Source organism: Chanodichthys erythropterus, chromosome 11, assembly GCF_024489055.1.
Source record: "Chanodichthys erythropterus isolate Z2021 chromosome 11, ASM2448905v1, whole genome shotgun sequence".
In the NCBI taxonomy this organism is placed as follows: Eukaryota; Metazoa; Chordata; class Actinopteri; order Cypriniformes; family Xenocyprididae; genus Chanodichthys; species Chanodichthys erythropterus.
This window is the reverse complement of record NC_090231.1, coordinates 6488074-6498000: the sequence shown is the minus strand read 5'-3', so window position 1 is coordinate 6498000 and position 9927 is coordinate 6488074. Positions and strand designations below refer to the sequence as shown.

At 38.2% G+C, this 9927-nt stretch overlaps 1 long non-coding RNA gene and 2 other non-coding genes across 3 annotated transcripts; all 3 read right to left on the bottom strand.

The window, feature by feature from the left end:
- Positions 1-2076: 2076 nt before the first annotated feature.
- Positions 2077-4774, bottom strand: LOC137030412 (uncharacterized). Its single transcript, XR_010896404.1, has 5 exons — positions 4620-4774; positions 3829-3987; positions 3628-3679; positions 3484-3521; positions 2077-2620 (listed from the first exon to the last, which is right to left on the bottom strand). It is a non-coding gene; the product is annotated as an uncharacterized lncRNA (long non-coding RNA).
- A 3418-nt stretch (positions 4775-8192) lies between these two features.
- On the bottom strand, positions 8193-8265 carry trnar-ucg (transfer RNA arginine (anticodon UCG)). Its single transcript has one exon. It is a non-coding gene; the product is annotated as a tRNA-Arg (tRNA).
- Positions 8266-8858: 593 nt separating this feature from the next.
- Positions 8859-8931, bottom strand: trnaq-uug (transfer RNA glutamine (anticodon UUG)). Its single transcript has one exon. It is a non-coding gene; the product is annotated as a tRNA-Gln (tRNA).
- Positions 8932-9927: the final 996 nt, after the last annotated feature.

Sequence of the window (9927 nt, the reverse complement as noted above, 5' to 3'; positions counted from 1 at the left end):
GTTCTGTGTACCCTAAATCCATTTTGTCAGAAAAGCCGGTATTGTCCACTGTCAGGCATCGCACGTTCACGTTTTACAGCAGAAGCCGACAAGCGCCCTTGTTGTTTGTGTACAGAAACCAGACAGTAAAAGAAACTCAATTAGCCTTTCGCCGAGCCCCGCCCCCCTTAGTTACTGTTGCTTTGTCCGACAAGCCGTGGCGCTGTCACTCCACACGCAGTAAAAAAAATACATCGCGGAACAAAGAGGATACTGACCACACATCGACAGACAAGACAGAGCAGGTTACTTATGATATTAAACAAAGTCCCAGATTTCAAACCGTGTAGTTATTAAAGAAATTCAAACAATAAAAACCGTTTTGTTGCTCTTTAATGTGTCGTGAACATGGTCTTGACAGATTGCTGTAGATCCTCAGCTCAACCGCTCGTAAAAACCGATCATCTCTTCCTATTAGTCCATGAACATGAGAATGAATGTTGTTTCAAACACGGAAAGACGTCAATATACACCATTTTTCAAGTTTAACTCCACCGAGGTTAATCTTTTAACTACTGGCTGCTTTGACGGACAAAATGGCGGATGCGGCGTTCTGATTGGTTAGATCGCTTGTCAATCAAACTCCCGGCGAAAGGTCAATTGAGACAAGTGAAGCGATAAATCCGTTTTAGCGAATCAGCGCACAGTATTCAGGTCAGGTGACAAGGCTTCTAGTCACTTCAAAAAGACAGGCTAGCTAAGGGAAGTTTTGTCAAAGCTGACTAAAAGTGATTGAGGATTTATAATTTCGACTCCTGTAAGTCCTTGTAGACCGTACACGACATGCTTAAACCTTGGTTGTTTTTTTGCGTGTGTGTGCGTGCGCACGTGATGTGTGTGTGTGTGTGTGTTTGTGTGTGTGTGCGTTTGTGTGCACACGTGTGTTTGAGTGTGTTTTAAATGCAATAACAAAGCAATTACTTGGGTTTTGTTTAACTCTGAAACATGACATGCTTTTGCTAAAAAACAAACTTTTAATTATATATATATATATATATATAAAACATACTTTCAATGAACTTTAATTTTTTCATTTACCTGTATTTTTTTAGAGTTATTACTTAATCAAAACAACCCAACTGCATTTTGATTTTTATTGTGCATTCCAAGGAATATCAAACATTATTTCTGAGAATAAAAATGGAGTTAACTCTTTGCAAATAAACTCTTCATTTAGAGTCTAAAGAAGTTAAAGTGCTATAAATGAACCACAAATTACTAAGAACATTCTACAAAATACAGCAGTCAACACAGGATCAATGCATGAGTAGCGCATCATGGTCACCACAATAAATTAGGATAAATTGGATTGCAGATACTGACAAGGAATGGTAGAAATACCTATTAGGATGTATTAGCTTTGTTTCTTTGTGTGCGTGGCATCAGCGTTTCCCACACTAAACAAAACGCACTGTGCTTTGCGCATGCGCACGCACAACCTGAGCGGTGGATCCTGTTTCCCAGAGTCACGGCTTTCTATGGCTCTAAACTAAACGCAATGTGCTTTGCTGAGCTGTACATAGCGTTTGCGAAATTCAGACTGTATCGTACTATTATCGTATCACAGTCCTGAAACCCAGCAATTTGCACTGCCTAAAGCCCCGTTCACACCGCCAGCGACAAAGCGACAGGATCCCATTCATTTCAATGGAGCAATGGAGCGATGGCGACTTCCGGGAGATAGGACTAACTGCAGAACCACAGAACCATACGTCATGACAGTCTGAGGACGACAGTGCCAGACTAACAGCCTGAGGGCGGAAGTGGGCGGAGCCAATTTATCTCCGTAGGCATCGCTCCATTTGGAGCATTTTAAAGTTTAAAACCATGTTAATGTGAAATATTGTATTAAAACGATCTAACTGAAATTATAGATATAGATTCACATTGTGTTAATAGCTTAATCATATACACAATCACGTTAAGATATATATATATAGCCTATGTGTGTATTAAAATCCCCTTGTAACCTTTTAATATTTTAAAAGTTCATAAATTTGTTTTATGTCTTAAATGATTAACTGAATATAAATTGAACACAACAAAGCTTAAACACTAAAATCGATAAACATTTATTAATTTGTCATAAAATAAAATAAAAAGCATTTCAGAATGAATCATTGTTTTTCATAATATATAATACGCATTACACGGTTGTACACTAGAATGCATGAATTAAACACATTCAGATCCATCAAACCCAAAAACAAAAGATATTTATTTAATTTTAATAAAATGTACTAAAATGTAAGAGCAAAAGCATTATATAGCCACTAGCTGTGCTTTGCTCTAAAAAAATACAAAATCAAACTAAATTGAGTGTAGATTGAACAGCAGGTACATGATGACAAATTAAATCTAAAAAAATAAACTTTTTTTGTAAAATGTCCATATCATCCTTAATTTGAAAGCAAAACACTAAAGGCTCTTTGGCCAGTTGTCTGTCATCATCTGTTTCAGCCTGTGAAAGTTCTTGTTCCTGGTCTTTTTCTTTCAATATCAGAAAGCACAGCTCTTCCACTAAACCCGTAAAGACCTTTGATTGTTGTGCAGCGCAGAAGTCTTCTGTGATCCGTGGTTCCTTCATGAGAGAAGGGTATAAACAAATGGGATGAGATGTTAAAAGTGTATTTAACAACACTTTGTGTTGTAGTCAGGATGCAGCACAGCATGTATAATAAAGTTTTGACATTCTGTTTTTCTCATGTTTATATATTGAAGACTTAAATCATACTCTGTCACCAATGAAATTAATCAGTTATGTTCAGTATAATTTTTTTTTTTTTTTTTTTTTAAAGGCAAGCAATTCACATGGCTTTTCACGCTACATTTAACCCCGGGTTATCGTCGTCCTAAACACCACTTTTAACCGTGGGTAAAGTAACGCTCCACATATTGCTTGTATATTTACATGCTTTTGACAGTCACAGAAACACTGTGCATTGTATATAAATAGAAAATTCAGCATTGGAAAGAAAAAAAAAAAAACAAATGCTGACAGAAAATGCAACAATTGCAGAGCAGAAAATACTGTTTAATTCTTTTATAGTCTGAAATGTTCATTCAGGATAAACTTGATCTATATGTAATGAGGAAGTTGACTATATGTAATGAGGATGTGCAATGCCTAAGCATTTATGAAAACATATTGTGTGCTTTGTTCATCCAATCAGTGACACTGACACTGCAAATAAGGATGTTAACCAGGGTTTAGTAATGTACAGTGCATATGAATACTCAGGATTAATTGTTAACCTCAGGTAAATGATGATCAGTGTGAAACGTGAATCAAGATAACCCAGGATTCTGTTTACCTGGGGTTAACAATCACCCAGGGTTAACTATTTAAAGTATGAAAAGCCCTCATATATGTTTTTCATTCTAATGAAAAGAGAAGTTCATACATTTTTAAAAACTTTTAACTTTTCCTTTTTTTTTGCTTACCATTAACATGAAGATCCCACACAGCCGGTCAACTGTTTCTAAAACAATAGAATATTATTAAGTTATTCCTGAAAAGATGTGACAGATATAACACACCATCTGTATAAGTAGCTTATGTGTTTATGAAAGTCTTATAAAACTAACCTTGTTTTTGATCAGCTTCTCTTGTTCTGGGGTGATTCTGCTTGTCAATTTACTGCATTGCAAAATCAAAGAAAAACTTAGATATATAACCATAAAAATTGCATAAAAGAAACAAGTTTCATTCTTCTAAAGTCAAAATTACTACTTACTTCATTGCAAAAACAACATTTTAAATTCAGAATACAAAAGAAACGTTCATACCTCCATGAACGACAGTTTTTTTTAAGTGAATTTGAAGCTGTGCATTCAACCTGTGCCGTCTGGTCGGTTTAAGAGCACTGGGCAGTGGAAGTTGTTGCAGCACGTTTTGCATCGCTGTAAATGAAGTAAAGCGGAGCATCTCCCGATACTAATATGCCTCTAAAATCCACAAAAACACTGATCAGTATAGTAAAATGTAACCAATTAAATAAAATACAGTACCAACAACAAGTAAAATAACAAACCATGAATATGTAAACACCCAGGTGAAAAAATACTATAGTAAATACTATAGTGTTTTTGAACCATACTGTATTTACAACACTAATGAATGCTACATAATACTATAATATTAACTATAGTGAACTGATAAACTAGTATAAATAGTATACTTTAGTTTTTACTACAGTAAACTGTAGTGTATATTGTAGTATAATATACCCTAAAATTGTAGAAAACTTAGTACAATATTGGGTAAAGTAATTTGTTTATATTATTATAGCTGCCATATTATCACAGCAACTATAGAATTACCACAATAAATTAATTCAAGTATTTATAGTACTATAGTATGGTTCAAAAACACTATAGTATTTACTATAAATGACTATAGTATTTATTCACCTGGGCGCAAGCAACGTGAGACGATTTGTAAAATATCAAAAGACGTGATAAAGTGACTTTGAAGCCCATTTACAAAATATCTGAGTCATGTTAAGTGTTAACGATCGAATAAATACACAACACATAAACGTGATCGATTAAAAGCACAACACAAAGAAACTTTTTACCGTGTTCGCTTCTTCCGCCATGATTGTTTGCTTGTTTGTCGTCAACTCCGCCCACATCCAACGTGAGACTATTACTCCGCCCACTTCCGCCCTCAGGCTGTTAGTCTGGCGCTGTCGTCCTCAGACTGTCATGACGTATGGTTCTGCGGTTCTGCAGTTGGTTATTATTGACTTCCGGCGACAAGAGCGACAGTGACCGTTGGCGACGGAATGTAGGCGTGTCAAGCGACGAGAGACAAGCGACAAAAGTTCAGATATTTCAACTTTATGCAAATCAGGAGCGAATTTCGCGGGCGACAGCCAATAGGAATGAAACTCTCTGGAGCTCACGTCACCGTCTTGAGTGCAGGCAAGACAGACAGGAATAGTTCCGGAGAGATTTCACTGTTTTATATGATTTAACTGTACATACATGGATATAATTAAATGATGCGTGGAAAAGAAACGGTCGGCAGTCTTGTGAGTTTGATTCATACATTTTGTGTTGTTATTATATGATGCTGTGAGCAATTTAGCACTGCTGCAGGAATATTACAGGTTCCCCTGCATTGTGTTTATTATTAGGGACAAGAAAATTGATTATTTGTCAAATTCAAATGACATTTTAGTATTTTTGGCAGTATGAGTGAGTTTAATTTGTTGATAGACCGATCGTTAATCTAGTTAATTATTTAATGCACCGAGCTCTGCAGTCACAACACTCTACAACAGCAGAATATTACTTTTAATTATTTTAAACCTAATTCCTTGTCAAATTACAATGATTTCTTAGTTTTATATATCATTTGTGATTGCATTTTCTATAGATATGATCAGATGTGCAGTCTACCAATGACATTAGAGCGACAGCACTAGGAACGCCCACAAGCCACAAACTTTGATATAGAGTAATGTTTTTTTTTTTATTGTTATTATAATGATTTTATAATGTGATCCAATGATCCAATGAGTAATTCTCTGTAGCCATCTTGAGACTGTAGTTAAAAATTCATGTTATTTTAATTTTAAAAGTGTTTGCTTTCCAGTAGATGGCAGCAATCGTCCACTAAACAAAGGCACATTTTCATGTATATTACTATGAATGAATTTTTACTATGAACATAATTTTTTGCTATTTTTTATAAATGTATATATTTAAATTATTAAAAATTGAGGCTAATAAATAAATAATAACTTATAGGCTATTGTTGCCAAATGTGTAATAGCATAGCAAGCAACATAGCATAACATAAGTTAAAGGCCCTAGCCTATTTTATTATTTGCCTAATATTATTATATTATAAGTAATAGCTGCATACATGCCGTTATCTTTTGCATGTTTCCCCTCTTCCTTTTTATTTATTTACCTAAATCGGCCTCTGGTGGCTTAGACCTTATGGTCTTACCATAATTTAGTGTTGATTTAGAACATGTCCCACTCCGCTCCCACTTTCCCGACAGATGTCATCTCATCCCTTCTTCTTGCATACATTTGAGTGAGAGTTCTTCTCTGGGCGCACACTCCGAGTCCCTCCTGACCAGGTTAATTGACCCACACGGTGACATCATATAAATGACGATACGTGCAAATGAAAAAAAAAAACCCAATCACACATTTGTTTTTTTTTGTCTTTTTTTTTCTTATTTCTTGCGTGGCCGTCTCTTTCCTTCACTGGCAAAATCCGCCACTGCTGAAGGGGGTGATACTCGAACGAAAGTTGAAAACAAAGGTGAATTAATTTGAGGAAAGGACCTTACCATTTTCAAAAGGCAATTGTGTTATGAGCAGGGAACAAGTGCTCAGTTTTGAATGGAATTCGCATTGAGATCAGGTGGGTGCTTGGCAAATGGTTCAATTAATCCTTTTAAAACTGTGACCCCGGCAGGACTCGAAACTGCAATCTTCTGATCCAGGGGTGCGTTTCCCAAAGCGAACTATGGTCGCAAGTTCCGTCATTACCAATAGAGTTCAATGGGACTTACGACCATGGTTCACCAACGATGCTTTCGGGAAACGCACCCCAGAGCGCCATCTGCCGAAGGATAGTCCGACGATATGGGGCAGATGTTGAACAATGTTGAACTTCACAGCCAATCACGTCGAAGCGCTATAACATTTGCAGCCAATCAGAGAGCACCATTCTCAACATTTTCTTGACATTTTCGACATTTGACCAATCAGAGTAGATGGAAATGTCGAGTGCGCGTTTATGCTTATCACCGCTAGGTGGGTTCAGGAAGCTAGCCAGATGAGCCAAAAGGGGAGTGTCACGAGGCCGATGCTTTCAAGTAGGTAGCATTTGTCATCCGATTTGTGAACCGCTCTGTCGAATCTTTTCAAATCAGCACGAACGATTTGTGTTTGGCAAATGGTTCAGTTAACCCTTTTAAAACTGTGACCCTTGCAGGACTCAAACCTGCAATCTTCTGATCCGAAGTCAGACACCTTTCCGTTAGGCCACAAGGCCGATGCTTTCCAGTAGGTAGCATTTGTCATCTGATTTGTGAACCGTTCTGTCGAATCTTTTCAAATCAGCACGAACGATTTGTGTTTGGCAAATGGTTCAATTAACCCTTTTAAAACCGCGACCCCGGCAGGACTCAAACCTGCAATTTTCTGATCCGAAGTCAGACGCTTTTCCGTTAGGCCACGAGGCCGATGCTTTCAGGTAGGTAGCTTTTGTCATCCGATTTGTGAACCGCTCTGTCGAATTTTTTAAAATCAGCACAAACGATTTGTATTTGGCAAATGGTTCAATTAACCCTTTTAAAACTGCGACCCCGGCAGGACTCGAACCTGCAATTGCTCTGTCGAATCTTTTCAAATCAGCACAAACGATTTGTGTTTGGCAAATGGTTCAGTTAACCCTTTTAAAACTGCGACCCCGGCAGGACTCGAACCTACAATCTTCTGATCCGAAGGCAGACGCCTTATCTTTTAAGCCACAAGGCCGATGCTTTCAAGTAGGTAGCATCTTTTCAAATCAGCAGGAACGATTTGTATTTGGCAAATGGTTCGATTAACCCTTTTAAAACTGCAACATCGGCAGGACTCAAACCTGCAATTGCTCTGTCGAATCTTTTCAAATCAGCACAAACGATTTGTGTTTGGCAAATGGTTCAGTTAACCCTTTTAAAACTGCGACCCCAGCAGGACTCGAACCTGCAATCTTCTGATCCGAAGTCAGACGCCTTTCCGTTAGGCCACGAGGCCAACGCTTTCAGGTAGGTAGCATCTTTTCAAATCAGCAGGAACGATTTGTATTTGGCAAATGGTTCGATTAACCCTTTTAAAACTGCGACACCGGCAGGACTCGAACCTGCAATTGCTCTGTCGAATCTTTTCAAATCAGCACAAACGATTTTTGTTTGGCAAATGGTTCAGTTAACCCTTTTAAAACTGCGACCCCGGCAGGACTCGAACCTGCAATCTTCTGATCCGAAGTCAGACGCCTTATCTGTTAGGCCACGAGGCCGATGCTTTCAGGTAGGTAGCATTTGTCATCCGATTTGTGAACCGCTCTGTCGAATCTTTTCAAATCAGCAGGAACGATTTGTGTTTGGCAATTGGTTCAATTAACCCTTTTAAAACTGCGACCCCGGCAGGACTCGAACCTGCAATCTTCTGATCCGAAGTCAGACGCCTTATCCATTAGGCCACGAGGCCAATGCTTTCAAGTAGGTAGCATTTGTCATCCGATTTGTGAACCGCTCTGTCGAATCTTTTCAAATCAGCAGGAACGATTTGTGTTTGGCAAATGGTTCAATTAACCATTTTAAAACTACGACCCCGGCAGGACTCGAACCTGCAATTGCTCTGTTGAATCTTTTCAAATCAGCACAAACGATTTTTGTTTGGCAAATGGTTCAGTTAACCCTTTTAAAACTGCGACCCCGGCAGGACTCGAACTGGCAATCTTCTGATCCGAAGTCAGACGCCTTTCCGTTAGGCCACGAGGCCAACACTTTCAAGTTGGTAGCATTTGTCATCCGATTTGTGAAACGCTCTGTCGAATCTTTTGAAATGATATGTGTTTGGCAAATGGTTCAATTAACCCTTTTAAAACTGCAACCCCAGCAGGACTTGAACCTGCAATCTTCTGATCCGAAGTCAGGCGCCTTAATCATTAGGCTACGAGGGCAAAGCTTTCAAGTTGGTAGCATTTGTCATCTGATTTGTGAACCGCTCTGTCAAATCTTTTCAAATCAGCACGAACGATTTGTGTTTGGCAAATGGTTCAGTTAACCCTTTTAAAACTGCGACCCCGGCAGGACTCGAACCTGCAATCTTCTGATCCAAAGTCAGACGCCTTATCTGTTAGGCCACGAGGCCGATGCTTTCAGGTAGGTAGCATTTGTCATTGGATTTGTGAACCGCTCTGTCGAATCTTTTCAAATCAGCATAAACGATTCGCTTAGGAATGGGACTGAATTGGTTAGAACAATTCTCGAGTCACTGATTCATTATGGAACCGAGAGCACAATAAGAACATTTGAAGTGTATCGAGGACTTGATAGATGAAGTAATGATAAATATGTTTTTATTAAATCAATATTCAAATGATGTGTTTTTATTTTTGTTGTTGTTGTTGCTGTCTTTGGGCAGCTTCGGATGCAGTCTGGCCAACAATTCCAGGCTGTTTTTGCATGCCAGTTCCAACTTAATCAACTTTCTACAGTTTCTCTGAGGACCTTGTGGCCTAATGGATAAGGCGTCTGACTTTAGATCAGAAGATTGCAGGTTAGAGTCCTGCTGGGGTCACAGTTTTATACAGTTATCTGAAGCCATACACCCCGCAGAGAGATCTTTACACACACAATATGATGTAAGAAATGTACCAAAATAAAGCTGTAGTTCACAGGATGTATCCCGTGCATTGTAGCAGTACTTGTTTATAAATCACTCTGGATGAAAGCTGTACTAAATGAACAGATGTAAATGCCATTAGTGCATTATTTTACTAGATGAAATGAGAGTCATGTATACAGCCGCCTGCAGCATAACTTTGTTTTGTTAGTCATGCAGAGTTCTCCACATTTGTGTAATTTATGTAAGTCTGACAGTATCGTTTTTACAGAGCCTGACTTATTAATAGCAATATACAACACATTACTAGAGTTAAAATTGAGACAAATTGATTATTTGACATGAATGTGAAACACATTACTAGCTATAGGATGCTAGTAACTGCTCACTAAAGGGGCAGACTGAAAGATAATATAGATTGGCCTGAAAGTTTAAAAAAAAAAAAAAAGCCCTTCGGCTGAAGTGAGATTGGATCATGACATGTTGGCCTATCTCTGCAGGATTGAGGATGCCAGACATTGA